The following is a 27631-nucleotide window of genomic DNA, read 5'->3' on the forward strand; positions in this document are numbered from 1 at the left end:
TACTTTTTTGAAAAGGAGTGGGAACAAGTAAGACGTATTTAATTTATTTAATGGGAAGTAGTAAGACTTATTAAATTTATTTAATCTACTTTTCTTCCCAGGCAAAATTTGATGTGCTGCAATTCCAAATTTCCAAAGTGAATGAAGGAATGAAGTCCTTTAAATTATGATTTTGTATAAATACTAGGCATTAACACAAAATCGACGGCACAAAATGGGCAGACTTTACTTGTTTGAAAAGGACTGGTTACAAGACAGACTTTTTTAATTTATTTAATGGGAAGAAGACTTATTTAGTTTAATTGATCTATTTTTGTTCCCTGGCAAAATTCGATTTGCTGCAATTCCAAATTTCCAAAGTGAATGAAGGAAAGAAGTCGTTTAAATTATGATTTTGTTTAAATACTAGGCATAGACACAAAATCTACGGCACAAAATGGGCAGACTTTACTTGTTTGAAGAGGACTGGTTACAAGACAGACTTTTCTGATTTATTTAATGGGAAGAAGACTTATTTAGTTTATTTAATCTATTTTTGTTCCCTGGCAAAATTGGATTTGCTGAAACTGTATTTTGCCAAATCTTGCCTTGAGACCTGATAGGAAGTATTAAACGCTTAGTTAAATCAATACAAGTTGGTAATAAGAGCGAGTAATGTTGGTTGAACCGATGAATGAAGGTTGAAAGCAATTTAAATTATGACTTTGTATAAATACTAGATATTAACAGAACATCTACTGCGCGAAATGGGCAGAGTTTACTTGTTTGAGAAGGAGTGGCTTATTCAAAACTAAGATTTATGTAATCTGTTTGTTCCCAGGCAAAATTGGATGTGATGCAATTCCAAATTTCACCACATGATGGTGCCCAATTTTGACTTCATTGGACATATTAAACACTTAGCTTGTTATTATGTTCAAGGTAATCAGATTTGTTTATTATTCTAATGGCCTCTTCAAAACTATTCTGGATTACTACTTTGGATCTATTCTACATTACTTGGCAACAACATACTCTGTAACAAGATTAGGCAGTATAATCACATATGTTAACTTGAGAGTGCCCACACTCAATCTACTTATCGTGATGTGTTAAATCAATTACTGTTAGACATTATTTGTCTGATAATCTACCAAATCTTTGAATTGAAGAATTTGTGATTTAATTAATAGCTTGTTCAGGGTAATCAGACTTGTATATAATTCTAATGGCCTTCTTTTGAAAACTATTCTGAATTACAACTTTGGATCTTATATTACTTTGCAACAATCTACTCGGTGACAGATTAGGCAGTATAATCACATATGTTAACTTCAGTGCCCACACTGTATTTATTTATAGTTATTTGTTAAATCAAGTACTGTTAGACATGAAATAGGAAGTGTTTAACATAAATGTTATGGCTACTCACCATTGTAGCTCGCTCCTGGTCAATGATATGAGCCTCTTCTTGCAGTGGAAAACTTGCAGCCAACAAACACCGTGGAACCTAAAGGAATGAAATTAAACATTAACATTTCGCCTGGACCAACATTCACACGTACAACGCAACGCGGCTACACTTCTGCTATTACAAACGTAAATCTCCTTAAACACAACGAGTGTTACTTACCGTGTACGCTCTAGGCAAAATTGGATGTGATGCAATTCCAAATCTATCTGAAACGGCAGTTAAAAGTAGAGTTACATCAAGTTTTCTTTTTTAATCAACACAATCATTTACAACCGTTGACCAGAAAGAATCGTCGAAATTCGACGTCCCCCACAAACGCCACGCTCACTCGCTTTTCAGGGCAACAAAAGTACTTCTTTTTAAAAACGATGAGTTGTACTTACCGTGTACGCTCTGGACGGTCCAGTTGCAAGCAGAAAATAAAAATATTTCTCTTGTTAGTCGTATGTTACCATCCGCTGTGTCTTTGTCAACATCGCCGCCATTTTCCTACTTCCTGCTGCGAGCCACGCCCACGGATTTAAATTTGGGCGGAAGCTCTTTCCATTGGCGTCGTTTTCGCGTATAGCAAATCCGATTGGTTGGGAAGGGGGCACGGTTAGGGTTAGGGTTAGGGTTAGGTATTTTGAGTTTTACTCGCTAAACCTTCCCCAAAGGGTCCGCCGACCCTGTCGGTTAGATAGAAGGCAACGGAAGGCACGGGCCTACGCATGTCTCACCAGTAAACCTCGCCGTACCAGGTCACATAAAATCTGGATTGGGTACGAAGGACGGCGAAGTGAGACTGCACTTCTGCCAGAACCTCCCCCGAGTAGCTGAGGCGCCACCCAGGTCTTCGGCCAGCAAGATGGAAAAAATGAGAGAAGAAGAAAAAAATGAGAGAAGAAAAAAAAGCAACCTAAAGTCCTACCCTTGGAATACATTATGTCTATTCACTTTGAATCATTGTTTACCTCATATCTTGTTTTTATATTCAACCAACCGCTTTCTTAGAAGTTAGGGGTTAGGGTCCGCTAAAGAGTTCCTCCCCCAAAGGAGAGGAGCAAAGGCACAGTCCTCCTATCCTTACCTGCCACCCATAACCGGCTCCAAAGTATCCTACCCATTGCGGACACGCCAGCCATGTTGGCCCGGACGACGTTGGGGTTGAGAAAGATATTTCTTTTACCTTGAACTTGTGTTTGTGCTTATTGTATGTTTGATTTTGACTGTACTTACCCGATCTGGTCACCTCTGAGGAAAAAAAACCTAATTTAAAGTCCTACCCTTGGATTACCTTTGTCTATTCCCTTTGAACTATTTTTGAACTAATATTTCGTTTTTATATTCAACCAACCATTTTCTTTAGAGATTAAGGTTAGGGATTAGGGGTTAGGGGTTAGGTTTAGGGATTAGGAGTTAGGTTTAGGGATTAGGGGTTAGTTTCCTCTTTTTAGGGATTAGGGGTTAGGTTTAGGGTTAGGTTTAGGGATTAGGTTTAGGGATCAGGGGTTAGATCTAGGGATTAAGGGTTAGGTTTAGGGATTAGGGGTTAGGTTTAGGGATTAGGGGTTAGGACTAGGTCTATAAGGTTTACTCGCTACACATTCCCCAAAGGGTCCGCCGACCCAGCCGGCCAGACAGAAGGCCGCGGAGGGCACAGGCCGACGCGTGTCCCCCTCAACAAACCCCGCCGCACCGGAGTCGCACAAACTCCGGAACGAAGGACAGCGAAGCGAGACCGCACCTCAACCAGAACCCCCCCCGGAGCAGCCGAGGCGCCCCCCCCGGGGACTCCAGCCAGCAAGACAAAAAAACAGCGAGACACGAGAGAAGAAAGTCCCACCCCTGGACCACATCACGTCTACCAACCTTGCAGCATTCTTGACCCAATATCTTGTTTCTATACTCAACCAACCACTTTCTTCAAAAGGGGTCCCATTAAGTCGTCCTTATTGTCCTGGGTAATTTGAACGTCATAATTTTGTAGACACGTCATCAGTAGTGGACCTTGGGGTCACAGAGTGTTTCGGCCATTATCACCAGACACCCTCGCCCAAGGGAGGCCCCGCCGGGGTCGATCAAGCCCCGGAGTGTGTCTACATCCTCAATCGAAATCTCAGTAATTGTCTAGTCAACTGTCCAGCTTTACCGCAGACAGCATAAATCAATTGGTCAGTCTGTTAGTCCTTTTGTTGTGCTGATTTGTTCAACCGTTAAACATATGTACAAAACCTTTGTATTCCTTTGTATGGCATGCCCCAAGTCTGGTAAAACATAGTTTAGGGCTAACCTGGTATAGTTTTGCTTCGCCCGCTCCCGCATATCTTATCTCAGTAAAGTCTAGCATAGCGTAGTCCAGCATAGCCTAGTCTTGACGATTAAACAAGTTTCACCTGTTACTCTCAAAGAATCGGAAGAATCTTCCATATTAACCGGAAGCCAAATTCTTCCCCAATGCCCCTCCCCCGAGTCACAGTCCTACCGCCGAGCACCTCCTCCCAAGAGCCTCAGCGAAGCAACTGACAGCTCTCGTCATAAAATCACGTTCCCACATCTAACTGATAAGCACTAAAAAAATATATCGGCAAACCCTATTGGTACTGTTTAATTGGGTTAGTCGTGCAACATTTAAATGTAAATTGAAGTCACAATCTAAATCCAATCACATATTCAGGAATACATTCATCTACATAAATCGCGATTCCCCTAAGTCCCGCCCCCCGGAAACACTCAAACTCCTGTCAATCACTCTAGCGGCTGTTTTTTCTGTAAACCCCCTATCTTCCAAACCCTCACATCGCCCCAATCAACGATCAATATGAAACAAAATTCTCCTAAAACCCCTGGTATTATTAAAGTGTATAACCCGATTCCCTTCATTCGTAAAAGTAATTTATAACATTAATACGATCGTATATTCGTAACCAAATCCCCGTAAGCGTATCGTAGCTAATGTTTTGAGCGTTAGCTGTGTTTCCTTTATTGATATCCGGTCCCATTCATCCGGCAATTTAATATTTTCTCTTTTCGTTCTCTTTTAGCTTAGCATACTCCCGCACATCCTATACCAATAAATTCCAGCATAGCGTAGTACCGCATAACGTAGCTTTAGCAATTAAAAAGAATCGGAAGAATCTTCCACCTTACCTGGAAAGAAGGTCTTCCCCAGTACCCCTCTCCTGAGTCACAGCGCTACCGCCGAACGCCATCCCCCCACGAGCCTCAGCGAATTAACTGACGGCTCTCGTCATCCCATCACGTTCCCACCTCTATCAGACAAGCCCTAAAACATTCGGTAAACCCTATTGGTACCGTTTAATTGGGTTAGTCATGAAACATTTAAATGTAAATTGAATTCATCCTCTAAATCGAATCATATATTTAGAAATACATTCCTCTAACTAAATTGCCATCCCCCTAAGTCCCGCCCCCCGGAAACACTCGTAAACTCCTGTCAATCACTCTGGCGGCTCTTTTTTCCGTAATCACCCTATCTTACAAAACCTCACAACGCCCAAATAAACGATCAATATGCAATAAAATTTTCCTAAATCCCCTGGTATTATTAAAGTGTGTAATCCGATCCCCTTCATTCGTAGAATTAATTTATAACATTACTACGATCGTATATTCGTAACAAAATCCCCGTAAACGTATCGTAGCTAATGTTATGAGCGTTAGCTGTGTTTCCTTTATTGATATCCGGTCCCATTCATCCGGCAATTTAATATTTTCTCTTTTCGTTCTCTTTTAGCTTAGCATACTCTCACATATCCTATGCCAATAAAGGCTAGCATAGCGTAGTACCGTATAATTTAGCTTTAGCGATTAAAAAGGGTTCACCTGTTTTTCTCAAAAAGAATCGGAAGAATCTTCCACAGTACCTGGAAAGAAGGACTTCCCCAGTGCCACTCTCCTGAGTCACAGCGCCACCGCCGAAAGCCAACCCTTCCTTTCTCTTTTCTTTTCTCTCCCACGAGCCTCAGCGAAGCAACTGACGGCTCTCGTCATCCAATCACGTTCCCACATCTAACTGATAAGCACTAAGACATTCGGTAAATCCTATTGGTACCATTTAATTAAGTTAGTCGTGAAACATTTAAGTGTAAATTGAATTCATCATCTAAATCAAATTATATATTTAGAAATACATTCATCTACGTAAATCGCGATCCCCCTAGGTCCCGCCCCCCGGAAGTACTCCTACGCTCCTGTCAATTACTCTGCCGGCTCTTTTTTTCTAATCCCCCTATTTTCCCAAACCTCCCCTCGTCCAAATAAATAATTCACATGGAATAAAATTCTCCTCCACCCCCTGGTATCATTAAAGTGTGTTACCCGATTCCATTAATTCGTAGAATACGATCGTATATTCGTAACGAAATCACTATAAGCGTATCGTGGCTAATGTTATGAGCATTAGCGATGCGGAAGTACCCACAAGCCCCAGCAAAGCCCAATGGCGTCTCCCCTAGCCACTAATAGTACCGAAGCCGTTCCATAATTCATAAGAATTAAATAAATTGTAATTCCACCGCTTGCCACCGTTCCTTTATTTATACCCGGTCCCATTGATCCACCAATTTAATAGCGATCATTGAAATAGTTACCTATTTGGGGCGATATCGTCCTGCGCGTACTGCAGCTAACAAGCATTAGCAACCCCGAAGTACCCATAAGCCTTTGCGAAAAGTCATGGCGGCCCCCTTAATACAATATTATTATTAAACTTGCCCCTCGCAATCACCATAATAAAATCCATTTAGATCAGTATTGTTTACTTGCACCACCCGGTCCCCTCCGTCCGTAAAAAAACACACTCACTCACCTTAATCCGACTTTGCATTCGGAGTCAGTAGCCCCGTATACAACGTAGCTAGTCAGTATTAGCCAAACCGGAAGTTTCACACTCCCCATTGCGTCATGGCAACCCTCCGTCAACCATTCTGCAAATCAAAGTATCCGTTAGAACAAACCAGATTAAAATCACGTCTAGAGTTGAAAAACCTTTCCATACCACTTAATAGTGTTTTCCAACGTATTCATTTCTGAATTTAAAGGGTATCATTAATCCCCTAATATTTGCGTCTAGCCGAGCCCTATTCGTACCACCGCGATTTAGTGTGCCAAGGGCGCCCTCAAGCGTCCCATCACGTACTATGTTTTCCTTTTATGTGTTTGAAGAGAAATCCTTCTTTTTTTTATATTTTTTTCTTTTTCTTTTAAAGTTTGCTTAAAATCCAAAATATAATTCGATTATAGTTCCCCCTTTTTTTTGTTTTGCAATTTAATTAAATTTAATCGTAAATTTTTAGATTTGGTAGGATTAAAATTCATTCTGGAATCTCATTGCATTTAGGATCAAAATAAGGTTCAGTTTAGACTAATTTTGTTGAAATTTGGTACAATTTCCTAATTAATTTAGAGTTAAGGGTTAGGGTCAGAGGTCAAGGGTAGAATTAGGGTTTGGGTTAGGTTTCCTTTCTGAATCTGAATTTATGTAAGTTTTGTGAATTGATTAAGTGTTAGGATTTAATGTTAGAGTAGAGTCCAAATAAGAATGAAGATTAGAATTTGGTGTCCGAGTTGGGCACTTTATCTATGTTGTCAGGAAAACCAGCCAACCAGAGTTAGACTCTTTGACTAAATGGAAAGTGTCAGGAGCCCCCGGATGTGACGTACAATGTCATACCTCTGTCAGGGCTAAGTTCCTCATTCACCTTCAGTCCCGGTCCAAACTCCTTTCAGCCGTCTCCCAACACATAAACCTCCCCCACAAGAACTTAAACCCAGGAACAATTATGATATTTTCCCTAATTTCTATATATCGTTTTGGGAGGGCATTCCCTTTAAATTTTCTTAAACGTGTAAACTCTAACCCTAGAATTTCCATTTTAACCCAGATATTCAAGTGTTTTCCGTTTCCGTTGTTGTTAAATTGAGTCCCAGTGGATATTTAGTTTTCAGCCGCTTGACCCATCTCATTTCCGCGTTTTCCCTATCCCTTTGTGTCCAGCCCGCACAGTTTTCCAAAATCCGTATTCTCAAGTTACGTAACCCGTGCAGGCGGAAATGGCGTACTACATGAGTGTTACGCTTCTGGTTATGTGTGATGCTATAGCGGTGCGAATGCAGTCTGCTTCTGACATCATTTCGAGTCTGTCCCACATACATAACTCCACACAACCGACAGCTCATACAGTAGACCGCATTCCGCGTAGACAAGGCCTTACCCGTCTGTGTGAAGAAATGTTCTTTCTTCTGAGAGTCTGTTATCACTCCTATTGATCTCCTGGCTGCACGAGAGGACCCACTTTTCATTTTAGTGCTAACCAACAAATCTTTTAAATTTGGATTCCTTTTGAAGGCTGAAACCACCTTATGTTTCGCCTTCAGGTCAGTCAGCGCCGACGCTTCCAAATTCTGTTTAATTTTTCTGTGAACATTGACTGTGTAAGAGTTGTAAGTCGAAATTAGAGGAAGTACCATCTTTTTAACCCCCTGAGTGTCCCCTCTTCTTCCTTTTTTCCTTGTCTGTAGCTTAATCGTGCGAAGAAATGACCGAGAATAACCTCGTTGTTGTAATGACCTGAACAAGACTTTGGTCGCTTCTTCCCTATCTTCTGTGCGAGTGCAAATCCTCCCGAATCTCAAGAGTTGTGAATAAACCAAACCCCCAAACGTGTGTCTAGGGTGAAAACTCTTTTGGTGTAGTATCTGTGGATTTAAAAAATACTCTGACATCAAGTACCCCTGTTGTATGAAATTCCGGTCCCTTATATGTAGTTGTGTCAAGAAAATTTATTTCCCTCTCGCTAATCTGTGCCGTCAGCTTAATTGAAGGTTGGTGGCCATTTACGGTTTTAAGAAACACGTCAAATTCTTCCCTAGAATCTCCCCAAATTCCCCAAATATCATCTAAGAACCTCAGGTAAGCTATAGGTTTCTTAGAGCACTGTGTCAAGGCGTTCTCCTCCCATTCAGCCATATAGATATTGGCATAGGCTGGAGAGAAACGTTTCCCCATTGCTGTCCCCTTGACCTGTAAAAAATACTCATTGTCAAATTGAAAATCATTCTTAGTCAGATTGAGTTCCAGCAATGCCAAAATGTGTTCATCCGGGCGGCCCACAATCGGATTACGTGCCAAAACATTGCGTACCGCCTCTAAACCCTTAGCAGTTTCAATATTAGTATACAAGTTTTCAACATCCATGGAAAACAACCAACAGGTCTGTGGCAAGGTCAAGGTCCGTACTTTTGAAACAAAATCATTAGTATCTTTGATGTAACTCGGATGTAGAATTGACAAGGGATTCAAGTAATAATCTACTAGCTCAGCCGAGCCGTAGGATTCGCTACTACAATCTGATACGATGGGACGTCCTGGCGGCATTTCATAGGGCCAGGGCCACGATGCCGGGTCTTTATGAATCTTGGGTAGGAGATAAAAGTATCTCGGACGTGACGGGGACGCTCCTGTTAAATACAAGAATTGTTTTTTAGTAATGTGGTGCTCTTTTCTCATTTGATCTAATATTGTGTGGACTAACTTTTCTGTATCCGGATAAATCGGTTTTTGGATCGAATGGTAATACTCCGTATTGCGAAGTTGTCGATGAGCCTCTCTCACGTAATTTTTCCGGTCCATAATGACCACCGCTGACCCTTTATCTGCTGGCTTAATAATCAATTCCTCTGCCGAACTTAATTCGTCCAGGGCTCTTCTTTCGCCCTCTGTCAAATTTGGCATCTCTCTTGGGACTTCCACTTGTTTTAGGACCGCTCTGTCTTTGTGTATTAATACTTTCATCTCCCTAGGTACTTCATCATCCTTGGGCTCCCACATTGAAGCCGACTGGAATTTGGGTGGTGCTGCCGTCGTTGAAGTTCCAAAATAAGAGTCTAGTTTTAACCTTCTATGGTACTGTCGCACATGGGCCTTGGTGATCTTTCTCTGATCCGTCATCATGGTTGCGGTGGGGACGAATGTAAGCCCCTTCCCCAGAAGCTCCCTATGATCTTTCGTCAAACTAAAGGAGGTCGACAGGTTGACCACTGGATCAGTCAGGGTTATCTCCTTGAGTGGGGGGAGGCTTCTTGGCATAAAAAAGGTTTTCCACAAGGTCCACATCTCTTCAGCCGTGTCCGTTGTCCAATGGATGTTGTCCGGTCCTGTGGTAAACAGTCTTGATGGTAAGCGTTGAATCGAATGGCCCGTTTCCTCTATTATATCATTCAGTTCCCTAAGGTTGGCTTGGATCTCCAAAGGAAGTGATTGGGAATAATTAATTTTAGGAATGAATATTTTAGCATAAGGAAAAGTGGCCTTAGCTGCTCCCAGCAATCTGGCTATCTCCTTGGATATGAATATTGGGATGACCCTACCTCTATTGTTAAGGCCAAAGGATAAAATGACCCCTAGCACGTTGGGAGAGGTCGCAGTTCTGTTTCTGAGTAGGTGAATCCCATGGCTGATTTTAGCTCCCGGATAACAGTCCACTTGTACTTCACGGTCTTCGATTTTCGGCAATTTGGCTAAGTTTGAATCACCTACAATCAACCATCTTCTCTGGGGAAACAAAAACCAATTTGCCCTCTTATTCCCTTCATGTTCGTGTCTGGTGTACATCGATTGTGGTTCGGTTTGTGTGTCACGTGACTGGAAGGATGTTGTTTCCAGTAATTTCGGTCGTGGTGTCTCACTTCTCCTACTTGGTGTTTCTGACGCGTTAGGACCAGTAGGTTCCTGGTATTTCCTCATTATTCCCTCAATGCGCTTCATTACAGTCTCTGTCGTCGGTTCGTGGAAAGCTGTCGAGTTCTCCTCTTGAGTCGGTGAAGGTAAGTCCTCCATCTGCTCGTCAAGGTAAGTCGTTTGGGGCGCCCTCCCTTCCTCCATGTGTTGGGCATCCCTCTGTTCCCCTGAGTGGTGGGTGAGCTTCCTACTCCTCTTTTTCTTTTTCTTCATCTTCTTAACTTCACCTTGTTGAGTGTGGTGGGTGAGTGTCTTACTTCTCTTTCTCTTTTTCTTAATCTTCTTAATCTTCTTAACTTCACCTTGTTGAGTGTCTTTTTTTAGGTAACTTGGTTCAACTGCGGAGCTGGACTTCTCAGGTGCCCTCTTCCTGGGCCTCCTTACCCGGCGTCTCATCCGCCTCCTCCCAGGCAGCAATGGGAGAGGTCCTGTCATTCCCAGCGATTCCAGCACTTTCACTGTTGCTGACCCCACTTGCGGGTTGACCACCCGGTAGCGTCTGAGGACCCAACGTTGGGCAACTTGCCACGCTCTTGATCCATCCACCAAAGGAAGGGAGCCTATTCTCTTTCTCAGGGATTGCTCCCCTTGTTCATAGTGCTCCTGTAAAATCTGAGAAGCGGACTCACCCCAGGTACGTGCAATATCGGTCAAACGCTTGGCTGTGTCCGGCTTAGGTTGACTGGGGGTCACTGCTTTCTCAAGTCGGTCCTGTAGACGACTCAGGTGTTGAGTTGTAGTTGTTGTACCTCTCTGTTCACACCGATTCCATGTGTTCCACTGAAACTTGTAGAGGCTAAAGATGGCTCTAACCAGGCTCCCAAACTCGTCTCTCTGCGTCATTTTTATCCTAGCCAATAACAAGAAAGTGAGAATTAGAGAAATCTAAAAGAGAGGGACCATGGATAGGCACTGGGAAATGGAACCATTTCAACCAAAACCCTGGGGTTTCTGACCCCACACATGGTCCTCTCCCTCTCCGACCCTTGACAGAAGGGGAGGAGGGACGGGAGGGAGAAGCTGTTTACCAAGAAAGTAAGAGTTAGAGAAAATTTAAGAAAAGAGAGATACCACGGAAAGGCAATGGGAAATGCGAGCATCTCAACCAAAGCCCGCAAAGCATGCGACCCGATAATTTGGCTTAAGGTAATACTGGGATGTCCGAAGGGCACTGGCTGGTTACGTATTTTGAGTTTTACTCGCTAAACCTTCCCCAAAGGGTCCGCCGACCCTGTCGGTTAGATAGAAGGCAACGGAAGGCACGGGCCTACGCATGTCTCACCAGTAAACCTCGCCGTACCAGGTCACATAAAATCTGGATTGGGTACGAAGGACGGCGAAGTGAGACTGCACTTCTGCCAGAACCTCCCCCGAGTAGCTGAGGCGCCACCCAGGTCTTCGGCCAGCAAGATGGAAAAAATGAGAGAAGAAGAAAAAAATGAGAGAAGAAAAAAAAGCAACCTAAAGTCCTACCCTTGGATTACATTATGTCTATTCACTTTGAATCATTGTTTACCTCATATCTTGTTTTTATATTCAACCAACCGCTTTCTTAGAAGTTAGGGGTTAGGGTCCGCTAAAGAGTTCCTCCCCCGAAGGAGAGGAGCAAAGGCACAGTCCTCCTATCCTTACCTGCCACCCATAACCGGCTCCAAAGTATCCTACCCATTGCGGACACGCCAGCCATGTTGGCCCGGACGACGTTGGGGTTGAGAAAGATATTTCTTTTACCTTGAACTTGTGTTTGTGCTTATTGTATGTTTGATTTTGACTGTACTTACCCGATCTGGTCACCTCTGAGGAAAAAAAACCTAATTTAAAGTCCTACCCTTGGATTACCTTTGTCTATTCCCTTTGAACTATTTTTGAACTAATATTTCGTTTTTATATTCAACCAACCATTTTCTTTAGAGGTTAAGGTTAGGGATTAGGGGTTAGGGGTTAGGTTTAGGGATTAGGAGTTAGGTTTAGGGATTAGGGGTTAGTTTCCTCTTTTTAGGGATTAGGGGTTAGGTTTAGGGTTAGGTTTAGGGATTAGGTTTAGGGATCAGGGGTTAGATCTAGGGATTAAGGGTTAGGTTTAGGGATTAGGGGTTAGGGTTAGGGTTAGGGTTAGGGTTAGGGGTTAGGGTTAGGGTTAGGGTTAGGGTTAGGGTTAGGTATTTTGAGTTTTACTCGCTAAACCTTCCCCAAAGGGTCCGCCGACCCTGTCGGTTAGATAGAAGGCAACGGAAGGCACGGGCCTACGCATGTCTCACCAGTAAACCTCGCCGTACCAGGTCACATAAAATCTGGATTGGGTACGAAGGACGGCGAAGTGAGACTGCACTTCTGCCAGAACCTCCCCCGAGTAGCTGAGGCGCCACCCAGGTCTTCGGCCAGCAAGATGGAAAAAATGAGAGGAGAAGAAAAAAATGAGAGAAGAAAAAAAAGGAACCTAAAGTCCTACCCTTGGATTACATTATGTCTATTCACTTTGAATCACTGTTTACCTCATATCTTGTTTTTATATTCAACCAACCGCTTTCTTAGAAGTTAGGGGTGAGGGTCCGCTAAAGAGTTCCTCCCCCGAAGGAGAGGAGCAAAGGCACAGTCCTCCTATCCTTACCTGCCACCCATAACCAGCTCCAAAGTATCCTACCCATTGCGGACACGCCAGCCATGTTGGCCCGGACGACTTTGGGCTTGAGAAAGATATTTCTTTTACCTTGAACTTGTGTTTGTGCTTATTGTATGTTTGATTTTGACTGTACTTACCCGATCTGGTCACCTCTGAGGAAAAAAAACCTAATTTAAAGTCCTACCCTTGGATTACCTTTGTCTAATCCCTTTGAACTATTTTTGAACTAATATTTCGTTTTTATATTCAACCAACCATTTTCTTTAGAGGTTAGGGTTAGGGGTTAGGGTTAGGATTAGGGTTAGGGGTTAGGGTTAGGGTTAGGGGTTAGGGTTAGGGTTAGGGTTAGGGTTAGGGTTAAGAAGGGAGTTCCTCCCCCGAAGGAGAGGAGCAAAGGCACGGTCCTACCATCCACGCCCACGTCCCACAACCAGCCCCAGAGCACACTGTACGTCGTGGCTGCGCCAGCCATGCTGGTCAGGCCTAATTGGGCTTAATAAACATGTACTTGCTTTGTAGTTGTTGTTTGTTTTTGTGTTTGTACTTTGCCTATCCGGTCGCCTTTGTTATATATGTAATAAATGAGTCTCGACTTGGCATGATAGATTGACAGCTGCATTTGCGGTCAAATTAGTCGTACCTCGCACTTAATTCATCGACTCCCCTATCTGGGTGGAGCGAGAGCATCTTGCTCTGTGCGGCATCCATGCGCTCTCCTATCTGGGTAGAGCGTGGGTAAATTATAATTTTGCGTCTAATTGTTTTCCTATCGGCGCTAGTTTGCGCTCCCTTTTATTTCCTCCGTGTGGCCATTGACAACGTTTCGGCATCTTTTGTGCCTTCCTCAGGTCTGGCACACGGGAATTGCAGCTAAATTTAGTTTTATTGCATGTGGAGCTGTTTCCTCCTTCATGGCCGCATCGAGACTGAGTTTCCTGCTTTGAGCGGTCCTTATATAGTTTTATGTCAGCAATTTGCGTTTCGTTCCGGATAATTTCCCATCTACTTATTTTAGCTTATTAACTTGTTGTTTTCGCTCTTGTGCATTTTTGTTTCTTTTCTTGCAGGTACCGATTGGGCGTGAATATGTGATCTCGGCATAGGTAAGTATAACTGTGTTTCCTTTTTTCAGGTTTGTACCAGGTAAGTATTGTTTTTTGATATTGTAAATATTTACATCCAACCACTTTTTAGTTTATGTTCAATAAACTAAATGTAGTAGGTGTAGTAGATAAACCTAGTAGATGGGAAATTATCCGGAACGAAACGCAAATTGCTGACATAAAACTATATAAGGACCGCTCAAAGCAGGAAACTCAGTCTCGATGCGGCCATGAAGGAGGAAACAGCTCCACATGCAATAAAACTAAATTTAGCTGCAATTCCCGTGTGCCAGACCTGAGGAAGGCACAAAAGATGCCGAAACGTTGTCAATGGCCACACGGAGGAAATAAAAGGGAGCGCAAACTAGCGCCGATAGGAAAACAATTAGACGCAAAATTATAATTTACCCACGCTCTACCCAGATAGGAGAGCGCATGGATGCCGCACAGAGCAAGATGCTCTCGCTCCACCCAGATAGGGGAGTCGATGAATTAAGTGCGAGGTACGACTAATTTGACCGCAAATGCAGCTGTCAATCTATCATGCCAAGTCGAGACTCATTTATTACATATATAACAAAGGCGACCGGATAGGCAAAGTACAAACACAAAAACAAACAACAACTACAAAGCAAGTACATGTTTATTAAGCCCAATTAGGCCTGACCAGCATGGCTGGCGCAGCCACGACGTACAGTGTGCTCTGGGGCTGGTTGTGGGACGTGGGCGTGGATGGTAGGACCGTGGCTTTGCTCCTCTCCTTCGGGGGAGGAACTCCCTTCTTAACCCTAACCCTAACCCTAACCCTAACCCTAACCCTAACCCCTAACCCTAACCCTAACCCCTAACCCTAACCCTAACCCTAACCCCTAACCCTAACCTCTAAAGAAAATGGTTGGTTGAATATAAAAACGAAATATTAGTTCAAAAATAGTTCAAAGGGAATAGACAAAGGTAATCCAAGGGTAGGACTTTAAATTAGGTTTTTTTTCCTCAGAGGTGACCAGATCGGGTAAGTACAGTCAAAATCAAACATACAATAAGCACAAACACAAGTTCAAGGTAAAAGAAATATCTTTCTCAAGCCCAAAGTCGTCCGGGCCAACATGGCTGGCGTGTCCGCAATGGGTAGGATACTTTGGAGCTGGTTATGGGTGGCAGGTAAGGATAGGAGGACTGTGCCTTTGCTCCTCTCCTTCGGGGGAGGAACTCTTTAGCGGACCCTCACCCCTAACTTCTAAGAAAGCGGTTGGTTGAATATAAAAACAAGATATGAGGTAAACAGTGATTCAAAGTGAATAGACATAATGTAATCCAAGGGTAGGACTTTAGGTTCCTTTTTTTTCTTCTCTCATTTTTTTCTTCTCCTCTCATTTTTTCCATCTTGCTGGCCGAAGACCTGGGTGGCGCCTCAGCTACTCGGGGGAGGTTCTGGCAGAAGTGCAGTCTCACTTCGCCGTCCTTCGTACCCAATCCAGATTTTATGTGACCTGGTACGGCGAGGTTTACTGGTGAGACATGCGTAGGCCCGTGCCTTCCGTTGCCTTCTATCTAACCGACAGGGTCGGCGGACCCTTTGGGGAAGGTTTAGCGAGTAAAACTCAAAATACCTAACCCTAACCCTAACCCTAACCCTAACCCTAACCCCTAACCCTAACCCTAACCCTAACCCTAACCCCTAATCCCTAAACCTAACCCTTAATCCCTAGATCTAACCCCTGATCCCTAAACCTAATCCCTAAACCTAACCCTAAACCTAACCCCTAATCCCTAAAAAGAGGAAACTAACCCCTAATCCCTAAACCTAACTCCTAATCCCTAAACCTAACCCCTAACCCCTAATCCCTAACCTTAACCTCTAAAGAAAATGGTTGGTTGAATATAAAAACGAAATATTAGTTCAAAAATAGTTCAAAGGGAATAGACAAAGGTAATCCAAGGGTAGGACTTTAAATTAGGTTTTTTTTCCTCAGAGGTGACCAGATCGGGTAAGTACAGTCAAAATCAAACATACAATAAGCACAAACACAAGTTCAAGGTAAAAGAAATATCTTTCTCAACCCCAACGTCGTCCGGGCCAACATGGCTGGCGTGTCCGCAATGGGTAGGATACTTTGGAGCCGGTTATGGGTGGCAGGTAAGGATAGGAGGACTGTGCCTTTGCTCCTCTCCTTCGGGGGAGGAACTCTTTAGCGGACCCTAACCCCTAACTTCTAAGAAAGCGGTTGGTTGAATATAAAAACAAGATATGAGGTAAACAATGATTCAAAGTGAATAGACATAATGTAATCCAAGGGTAGGACTTTAGGTTGCTTTTTTTTCTTCTCTCATTTTTTTCTTCTTCTCTCATTTTTTCCATCTTGCTGGCCGAAGACCTGGGTGGCGCCTCAGCTACTCGGGGGAGGTTCTGGCAGAAGTGCAGTCTCACTTCGCCGTCCTTCGTACCCAATCCAGATTTTATGTGACCTGGTACGGCGAGGTTTACTGGTGAGACATGCGTAGGCCCGTGCCTTCCGTTGCCTTCTATCTAACCGACAGGGTCGGCGGACCCTTTGGGGAAGGTTTAGCGAGTAAAACTCAAAATACGTAACCAGCCAGTGCCCTTCGGACATCCCAGTATTACCTTAAGCCAAATTATCGGGTCGCATGCTTTGCGGGCTTTGGTTGAGATGCTCGCATTTCCCATTGCCTTTCCGTGGTATCTCTCTTTTCTTAAATTTTCTCTAACTCTTACTTTCTTGGTAAACAGCTTCTCCCTCCCGTCCCTCCTCCCCTTCTGTCAAGGGTCGGAGAGGGAGAGGACCATGTGTGGGGTCAGAAACCCCAGGGTTTTGGTTGAAATGGTTCCATTTCCCAGTGCCTATCCATGGTCCCTCTCTTTTAGATTTCTCTAATTCTCACTTTCTTGTTATTGGCTAGGATAAAAATGACGCAGAGAGACGAGTTTGGGAGCCTGGTTAGAGCCATCTTTAGCCTCTACAAGTTTCAGTGGAACACATGGAATCGGTGTGAACAGAGAGGTACAACAACTACAACTCAACACCTGAGTCGTCTACAGGACCGACTTGAGAAAGCAGTGACCCCCAGTCAACCTAAGCCGGACACAGCCAAGCGTTTGACCGATATTGCACGTACCTGGGGTGAGTCCGCTTCTCAGATTTTACAGGAGCACTATGAACAAGGGGAGCAATCCCTGAGAAAGAGAATAGGCTCCCTTCCTTTGGTGGATGGATCAAGAGCGTGGCAAGTTGCCCAACGTTGGGTCCTCAGACGCTACCGGGTGGTCAACCCGCAAGTGGGGTCAGCAACAGTGAAAGTGCTGGAATCGCTGGGAATGACAGGACCTCTCCCATTGCTGCCTGGGAGGAGGCGGATGAGACGCCGGGTAAGGAGGCCCAGGAAGAGGGCACCTGAGAAGTCCAGCTCCGCAGTTGAACCAAGTTACCTAAAAAAAGACACTCAACAAGGTGAAGTTAAGAAGATTAAGAAGATTAAGAAAAAGAGAAAGAGAAGTAAGACACTCACCCACCACACTCAACAAGGTGAAGTTAAGAAGATGAAGAAAAAGAAAAAGAGGAGTAGGAAGCTCACCCACCACTCAGGGGAACAGAGGGATGCCCAACACATGGAGGAAGGGAGGGCGCCCCAAACGACTTACCTTGACGAGCAGATGGAGGACTTACCTTCACCGACTCAAGAGGAGAACTCGACAGCTTTCCACGAACCGACGACAGAGACTGTAATGAAGCGCATTGAGGGAATAATGAGGAAATACCAGGAACCTACTGGTCCTAACGCGTCAGAAACACCAAGTAGGAGAAGTGAGACACCACGACCGAAATTACTGGAAACAACATCCTTCCAGTCACGTGACACACAAACCGAACCACAATCGATGTACACCAGACACGAACATGAAGGGAATAAGAGGGCAAATTGGTTTTTGTTTCCCCAGAGAAGATGGTTGATTGTAGGTGATTCAAACTTAGCCAAATTGCCGAAAATCGAAGACCGTGAAGTACAAGTGGACTGTTATCCGGGAGCTAAAATCAGCCATGGGATTCACCTACTCAGAAACAGAACTGCGACCTCTCCCAACGTGCTAGGGGTCATTTTATCCTTTGGCCTTAACAATAGAGGTAGGGTCATCCCAATATTCATATCCAAGGAGATAGCCAGATTGCTGGGAGCAGCTAAGGCCACTTTTCCTTATGCTAAAATATTCATTCCTAAAATTAATTATTCCCAATCACTTCCTTTGGAGATCCAAGCCAACCTTAGGGAACTGAATGATATAATAGAGGAAACGGGCCATTCGATTCAACGCTTACCATCAAGACTGTTTACCACAGGACCGGACAACATCCATTGGACAACGGACACGGCTGAAGAGATGTGGACCTTGTGGAAAACCTTTTTTATGCCAAGAAGCCTCCCCCCACTCAAGGAGATAACCCTGACTGATCCAGTGGTCAACCTGTCGACCTCCTTTAGTTTGACGAAAGATCATAGGGAGCTTCTGGGGAAGGGGCTTACATTCGTCCCCACCGCAACCATGATGACGGATCAGAGAAAGATCACCAAGGCCCATGTGCGACAGTACCATAGAAGGTTAAAACTAGACTCTTATTTTGGAACTTCAACGACGGCAGCACCACCCAAATTCCAGTCGGCTTCAATGTGGGAGCCCAAGGATGATGAAGTACCTAGGGAGATGAAAGTATTAATACACAAAGACAGAGCGGTCCTAAAACAAGTGGAAGTCCCAAGAGAGATGCCAAATTTGACAGAGGGCGAAAGAAGAGCCCTGGACGAATTAAGTTCGGCAGAGGAATTGATTATTAAGCCAGCAGATAAAGGGTCAGCGGTGGTCATTATGGACCGGAAAAATTACGTGAGAGAGGCTCATCGACAACTTCGCAATACGGAGTATTACCATTCGATCCAAAAACCGATTTATCCGGATACAGAAAAGTTAGTCCACACAATATTAGATCAAATGAGAAAAGAGCACCACATTACTAAAAAACAATTCTTGTATTTAACAGGAGCGTCCCCGTCACGTCCGAGATACTTTTATCTCCTACCCAAGATTCATAAAGACCCGGCATCGTGGCCCTGGCCCTATGAAATGCCGCCAGGACGTCCCATCGTATCAGATTGTAGTAGCGAATCCTACGGCTCGGCTGAGCTAGTAGATTATTACTTGAATCCCTTGTCAATTCTACATCCGAGTTACATCAAAGATACTAATGATTTTGTTTCAAAAGTACGGACCTTGACCTTGCCACAGACCTGTTGGTTGTTTTCCATGGATGTTGAAAACTTGTATACTAATATTGAAACTGCTAAGGGTTTAGAGGCGGTACGCAATGTTTTGGCACGTAATCCGATTGTGGGCCGCCCGGATGAACACATTTTGGCATTGCTGGAACTCAATCTGACTAAGAATGATTTTCAATTTGACAATGAGTATTTTTTACAGGTCAAGGGGACAGCAATGGGGAAACGTTTCTCTCCAGCCTATGCCAATATCTATATGGCTGAATGGGAGGAGAACGCCTTGACACAGTGCTCTAAGAAACCTATAGCTTACCTGAGGTTCTTAGATGATATTTGGGGAATTTGGGGAGATTCTAGGGAAGAATTTGACGTGTTTCTTAAAACCGTAAATGGCCACCAACCTTCAATTAAGCTGACGGCACAGATTAGCGAGAGGGAAATAAATTTTCTTGACACAACTACATATAAGGGACCGGAATTTCATACAACAGGGGTACTTGATGTCAGAGTATTTTTTAAATCCACAGATACTACACCAAAAGAGTTTTCACCCTAGACACACGTTTGGGGGTTTGGTTTATTCACAACTCTTGAGATTCGGGAGGATTTGCACTCGCACAGAAGATAGGGAAGAAGCGACCAAAGTCTTGTTCAGGTCATTACAACAACGAGGTTATTCTCGGTCATTTCTTCGCACGATTAAGCTACAGACAAGGAAAAAAGGAAGAAGAGGGGACACTCAGGGGGTTAAAAAGATGGTACTTCCTCTAATTTCGACTTACAACTCTTACACAGTCAATGTTCACAGAAAAATTAAACAGAATTTGGAAGCGTCGGCGCTGACTGACCTGAAGGCGAAACATAAGGTGGTTTCAGCCTTCAAAAGGAATCCAAATTTAAAAGATTTGTTGGTTAGCACTAAAATGAAAAGTGGGTCCTCTCGTGCAGCCAGGAGATCAATAGGAGTGATAACAGACTCTCAGAAGAAAGAACATTTCTTCACACAGACGGGTAAGGCCTTGTCTACGCGGAATGCGGTCTACTGTATGAGCTGTCGGTTGTGTGGAGTTATGTATGTGGGACAGACTCGAAATGATGTCAGAAGCAGACTGCATTCGCACCGCTATAGCATCACACATAACCAGAAGCGTAACACTCATGTAGTACGCCATTTCCGCCTGCACGGGTTACGTAACTTGAGAATACGGATTTTGGAAAACTGTGCGGGCTGGACACAAAGGGATAGGGAAAACGCGGAAATGAGATGGGTCAAGCGGCTGAAAACTAAATATCCACTGGGACTCAATTTAACAACAACGGAAACGGAAAACACTTGAATATCTGGGTTAAAATGGAAATTCTAGGGTTAGAGTTTACACGTTTAAGAAAATTTAAAGGGAATGCCCTCCCAAAACGATATATAGAAATTAGGGAAAATATCATAATTGTTCCTGGGTTTAAGTTCTTGTGGGGGAGGTTTATGTGTTGGGAGACGGCTGAAAGGAGTTTGGACCGGGACTGAAGGTGAATGAGGAACTTAGCCCTGACAGAGGTATGACATTGTACGTCACATCCGGGGGCTCCTGACACTTTCCATTTAGTCAAAGAGTCTAACTCTGGTTGGCTGGTTTTCCTGACAACATAGATAAAGTGCCCAACTCGGACACCAAATTCTAATCTTCATTCTTATTTGGACTCTACTCTAACATTAAATCCTAACACTTAATCAATTCACAAAACTTACATAAATTCAGATTCAGAAAGGAAACCTAACCCAAACCCTAATTCTACCCTTGACCTCTGACCCTAACCCTTAACTCTAAATTAATTAGGAAATTGTACCAAATTTCAACAAAATTAGTCTAAACTGAACCTTATTTTGATCCTAAATGCAATGAGATTCCAGAATGAATTTTAATCCTACCAAATCTAAAAATTTACGATTAAATTTAATTAAATTGCAAAACAAAAAAAAGGGGGAACTATAATCGAATTATATTTTGGATTTTAAGCAAACTTTAAAAGAAAAAGAAAAAAATATAAAAAAAAGAAGGATTTCTCTTCAAACACATAAAAGGAAAACATAGTACGTGATGGGACGCTTGAGGGCGCCCTTGGCACACTAAATCGCGGTGGTACGAATAGGGCTCGGCTAGACGCAAATATTAGGGGATTAATGATACCCTTTAAATTCAGAAATGAATACGTTGGAAAACACTATTAAGTGGTATGGAAAGGTTTTTCAACTCTAGACGTGATTTTAATCTGGTTTGTTCTAACGGATACTTTGATTTGCAGAATGGTTGACGGAGGGTTGCCATGACGCAATGGGGAGTGTGAAACTTCCGGTTTGGCTAATACTGACTAGCTACGTTGTATACGGGGCTACTGACTCCGAATGCAAAGTCGGATTAAGGTGAGTGAGTGTGTTTTTTTACGGACGGAGGGGACCGGGTGGTGCAAGTAAACAATACTGATCTAAATGGATTTTATTATGGTGATTGCGAGGGGCAAGTTTAATAATAATATTGTATTAAGGGGGCCGCCATGACTTTTCGCAAAGGCTTATGGGTACTTCGGGGTTGCTAATGCTTGTTAGCTGCAGTACGCGCAGGACGATATCGCCCCAAATAGGTAACTATTTCAATGATCGCTATTAAATTGGTGGATCAATGGGACCGGGTATAAATAAAGGAACGGTGGCAAGCGGTGGAATTACAATTTATTTAATTCTTATGAATTATGGAACGGCTTCGGTACTATTAGTGGCTAGGGGAGACGCCATTGGGCTTTGCTGGGGCTTGTGGGTACTTCCGCATCGCTAATGCTCATAACATTAGCCACGATACGCTTATAGTGATTTCGTTACGAATATACGATCGTATTCTACGAATTAATGGAATCGGGTAACACACTTTAATGATACCAGGGGGTGGAGGAGAATTTTATTCCATGTGAATTATTTATTTGGACGAGGGGAGGTTTGGGAAAATAGGGGGATTAGAAAAAAAGAGCCGGCAGAGTAATTGACAGGAGCGTAGGAGTACTTCCGGGGGGCGGGACCTAGGGGGATCGCGATTTACGTAGATGAATGTATTTCTAAATATATAATTTGATTTAGATGATGAATTCAATTTACACTTAAATGTTTCACGACTAACTTAATTAAATGGTACCAATAGGATTTACCGAATGTCTTAGTGCTTATCAGTTAGATGTGGGAACGTGATTGGATGACGAGAGCCGTCAGTTGCTTCGCTGAGGCTCGTGGGAGAGAAAAGAAAAGAGAAAGGAAGGGTTGGCTTTCGGCGGTGGCGCTGTGACTCAGGAGAGTGGCACTGGGGAAGTCCTTCTTTCCAGGTACTGTGGAAGATTCTTCCGATTCTTTTTGAGAAAAACAGGTGAACCCTTTTTAATCGCTAAAGCTAAATTATACGGTACTACGCTATGCTAGCCTTTATTGGCATAGGATATGTGAGAGTATGCTAAGCTAAAAGAGAACGAAAAGAGAAAATATTAAATTGCCGGATGAATGGGACCGGATATCAATAAAGGAAACACAGCTAACGCTCATAACATTAGCTACGATACGTTTACGGGGATTTTGTTACGAATATACGATCGTAGTAATGTTATAAATTAATTCTACGAATGAAGGGGATCGGATTACACACTTTAATAATACCAGGGGATTTAGGAAAATTTTATTGCATATTGATCGTTTATTTGGGCGTTGTGAGGTTTTGTAAGATAGGGTGATTACGGAAAAAAGAGCCGCCAGAGTGATTGACAGGAGTTTACGAGTGTTTCCGGGGGGCGGGACTTAGGGGGATGGCAATTTAGTTAGAGGAATGTATTTCTAAATATATGATTCGATTTAGAGGATGAATTCAATTTACATTTAAATGTTTCATGACTAACCCAATTAAACGGTACCAATAGGGTTTACCGAATGTTTTAGGGCTTGTCTGATAGAGGTGGGAACGTGATGGGATGACGAGAGCCGTCAGTTAATTCGCTGAGGCTCGTGGGGGGATGGCGTTCGGCGGTAGCGCTGTGACTCAGGAGAGGGGTACTGGGGAAGACCTTCTTTCCAGGTAAGGTGGAAGATTCTTCCGATTCTTTTTAATTGCTAAAGCTACGTTATGCGGTACTACGCTATGCTGGAATTTATTGGTATAGGATGTGCGGGAGTATGCTAAGCTAAAAGAGAACGAAAAGAGAAAATATTAAATTGCCGGATGAATGGGACCGGATATCAATAAAGGAAACACAGCTAACGCTCAAAACATTAGCTACGATACGCTTACGGGGATTTGGTTACGAATATACGATCGTATTAATGTTATAAATTACTTTTACGAATGAAGGGAATCGGGTTATACACTTTAATAATACCAGGGGTTTTAGGAGAATTTTGTTTCATATTGATCGTTGATTGGGGCGATGTGAGGGTTTGGAAGATAGGGGGTTTACAGAAAAAACAGCCGCTAGAGTGATTGACAGGAGTTTGAGTGTTTCCGGGGGGCGGGACTTAGGGGAATCGCGATTTATGTAGATGAATGTATTCCTGAATATGTGATTGGATTTAGATTGTGAATTCAATTTACATTTAAATGTTGCACGACTAACCCAATTAAACAGTACCAATAGGGTTTGCCGATATATTTTTTTAGTGCTTATCAGTTAGATGTGGGAACGTGATTTTATGACGAGAGCTGTCAGTTGCTTCGCTGAGGCTCTTGGGAGGAGGTGCTCGGCGGTAGGACTGTGACTCGGGGGAGGGGCATTGGGGAAGAATTTGGCTTCCGGTTAATATGGAAGATTCTTCCGATTCTTTGAGAGTAACAGGTGAAACTTGTTTAATCGTCAAGACTAGGCTATGCTGGACTACGCTATGCTAGACTTTATTGAGATAAGATATGCGGGAGCGGGCGAAGCAAAACTATACCAGGTTAGCCCTAAACTATGTTTTACCAGACTTGGGGCATGCCATACAAAGGAATACAAAGGTTTTGTACATATGTTTAACGGTTGAACAAATCAGCACAACAAAAGGACTAACAGACTGACCAATTGATTTATGCTGTCTGCGGTAAAGCTGGACAGTTGACTAGACAATTACTGAGATTTCGATTGAGGATGTAGACACACTCCGGGGCTTGATCGACCCCGGCGGGGCCTCCCTTGGGCGAGGGTGTCTGGTGATAATGGCCGAAACACTCTGTGACCCCAAGGTCCACTACTGATGACGTGTCTACAAAATTATGACGTTCAAATTACCCAGGACAATAAGGACGACTTAATGGGACCCCTTTTGAAGAAAGTGGTTGGTTGAGTATAGAAACAAGATATTGGGTCAAGAATGCTGCAAGGTTGGTAGACGTGATGTGGTCCAGGGGTGGGACTTTCTTCTCTCGTGTCTCGCTGTTTTTTTGTCTTGCTGGCTGGAGTCCCCGGGGGGGGCGCCTCGGCTGCTCCGGGGGGGGGTTCTGGTTGAGGTGCGGTCTCGCTTCGCTGTCCTTCGTTCCGGAGTTTGTGCGACTCCGGTGCGGCGGGGTTTGTTGAGGGGGACACGCGTCGGCCTGTGCCCTCCGCGGCCTTCTGTCTGGCCGGCTGGGTCGGCGGACCCTTTGGGGAATGTGTAGCGAGTAAACCTTATAGACCTAGTCCTAACCCCTAATGCCTAAACCTAACCCCTAATCCCTAAACCTAACCCTTAATCCCTAGATCTAACCCCTGATCCCTAAACCTAATCCCTAAACCTAACCCTAAACCTAACCCCTAATCCCTAAAAAGAGGAAACTAACCCCTAATCCCTAAACCTAACTCCTAATCCCTAAACCTAACCCCTAACCCCTAATCCCTAACCTTAACCTCTAAAGAAAATGGTTGGTTGAATATAAAAACGAAATATTAGTTCAAAAATAGTTCAAAGGGAATAGACAAAGGTAATCCAAGGGTAGGACTTTAAATTAGGTTTTTTTTCCTCAGAGGTGACCAGATCGGGTAAGTACAGTCAAAATCAAACATACAATAAGCACAAACACAAGTTCAAGGTAAAAGAAATATCTTTCTCAACCCCAACGTCGTCCGGGCCAACATGGCTGGCGTGTCCGCAATGGGTAGGATACTTTGGAGCCGGTTATGGGTGGCAGGTAAGGATAGGAGGACTGTGCCTTTGCTCCTCTCCTTCGGGGGAGGAACTCTTTAGCGGACCCTAACCCCTAACTTCTAAGAAAGCGGTTGGTTGAATATAAAAACAAGATATGAGGTAAACAATGATTCAAAGTGAATAGACATAATGTAATCCAAGGGTAGGACTTTAGGTTGCTTTTTTTTCTTCTCTCATTTTTTTCTTCTCTCATTTTTTCCATCTTGCTGGCCGAAGACCTGGGTGGCGCCTCAGCTACTCGGGGGAGGTTCTGGCAGAAGTGCAGTCTCACTTCGCCGTCCTTCGTACCCAATCCAGATTTTATGTGACCTGGTACGGCGAGGTTTACTGGTGAGACATGCGTAGGCCCGTGCCTTCCGTTGCCTTCTATCTAACCGACAGGGTCGGCGGACCCTTTGGGGAAGGTTTAGCGAGTAAAACTCAAAATACCTAACCCTAACCCTAACCCTAACCGTGCCCCCTTCCCAAACAATCGGATTTGCTATACGCGAAAACGACGCCAATGGAAAGAGCTTCCGCCCAAATTTAAATCCGTGGGCGTGGCTCGCAGCAGGAAGTAGGAAAATGGCGGCGATGTTGACAAAGACACAGCGGATGGTAACATACGACTAACAAGAGAAATATTTTTATTTTCTGCTTGCAACTGGACCGTCCAGAGCGTACACGGTAAGTACAACTCATCGTTTTTAAAAAGAAGTACTTTTGTTGCCCTGAAAAGCGAGTGAGCGTGGCGTTTGTGGGGGACGTCGAATTTCGACGATTCTTTCTGGTCAACGGTTGTAAATGATTGTGTTGATTAAAAAAGAAAACTTGATGTAACTCTACTTTTAACTGCCGTTTCAGATAGATTTGGAATTGCATCACATCCAATTTTGCCTAGAGCGTACACGGTAAGTAACACTCGTTGTGTTTAAGGAGATTTACGTTTGTAATAGCAGAAGTATAGCCGCGTTGCGTTGTACGTGTGAATGTTGGTCCAGGCGAAATGTTAATGTTTAATTTCATTCCTTTAGGTTCCACGGTGTTTGTTGGCTGCAAGTTTTCCACTGCAAGAAGAGGCTCGTATCATTGACCAGGAGCGAGCTACAATGGTGAGTAGCCATAACATTTATGTTAAACACTTCCTATTTCATGTCTAACAGTACTTGATTTAACAAATAACCATAAATAAATACAGTGTGGGCACTGAAGTTAACATATGTGATTATACTGCCTAATCTGTCACCGAGTAGATTGTTGCAAAGTAATATAAGATCCAAAGTTGTCAAAAGAAGGCCATTAGAATTATATACAAGTCTGATTACCCTGAACAAGCTATTAATTAAATCACAAATTCTTCAATTCAAAGATTTGGTAGATTATCAGACAAATAATGTCTAACAGTAATTGATTTAACACATCACGATAAGTAGATTGAGTGTGGGCACTCTCAAGTTAACATATATGATTATACTGCCTAATCTGTTACAGAGTATGTTGTTGCCAAGTAATGTAGAATAGATCCAAAGTAGTAATCCAGAATAGTTTTGAAGAGGCCATTAGAATAATAAACAAATCTGATTACCTTGAACATAATAACAAGCTAAGTGTTTAATATGTCCTATGAAGTCAAAATTGGGCACCATCATGTGGTGAAATTTGGAATTGCATCACATCCAATTTTGCCTGGGAACAAACAGATTAAATAAATCTTAGTTTTGAATAAGCCACTCCTTCTCAAACAAGTAAACTCTGCCCATTTCGCGCAGTAGATGTTCTGTTAATATCTAGTATTTATACAAAGTCATAATTTAAATTGCTTTCAACCTTCATTCATCGGTTCAACCAACATTACTCGCTCTTATTACCAACTTGTATTGATTTAACTAAGCGTTTAATACTTCCTATCAGGTCTCAAGGCAAGATTTGGCAAAATACAATTTCAGCAAATCCAATTTTGCCAGGGAACAAAAATAGATTAAATAAACTAAATAAGTCTTCTTCCCATTAAATAAATCAGAAAAGTCTGTCTTGTAACCAGTCCTCTTCAAACAAGTAAAGTCTGCCCATTTTGTGCCGTAGATTTTGTGTCTATGCCTAGTATTTAAACAAAATCATAATTTAAACGACTTCTTTCCTTCATTCACTTTGGAAATTTGGAATTGCAGCAAATCGAGTTTTGCCAGGGAACAAAAATAGATCAATTAAACTAAATAAGTCTTCTTCCCATTAAATAAATTAAAAAAGTCTGTCTTGTAACCAGTCCTTTTCAAACAAG

The 27631-nt window shown here is 43.2% G+C and overlaps 2 pseudogenes; one reads left to right on the forward strand and one right to left on the reverse strand.

Moving 5' to 3' along the window:
* Nucleotides 1–1719: 1719 nt before the first annotated feature.
* LOC148390153 (uncharacterized) lies at nt 1720–12286 on the reverse strand (annotated as a pseudogene).
* Nucleotides 12287–15586: 3300 nt separating this feature from the next.
* LOC148390154 (uncharacterized) lies at nt 15587–23990 on the forward strand (annotated as a pseudogene).
* Nucleotides 23991–27631: the final 3641 nt, after the last annotated feature.

This window comes from Syngnathus floridae, chromosome 12 (assembly GCF_059516105.1).
Source record: "Syngnathus floridae isolate MCC-2025c chromosome 12, RoL_Sflo_1.0, whole genome shotgun sequence".
Classification (NCBI taxonomy): domain Eukaryota; kingdom Metazoa; phylum Chordata; class Actinopteri; order Syngnathiformes; family Syngnathidae; genus Syngnathus; species Syngnathus floridae.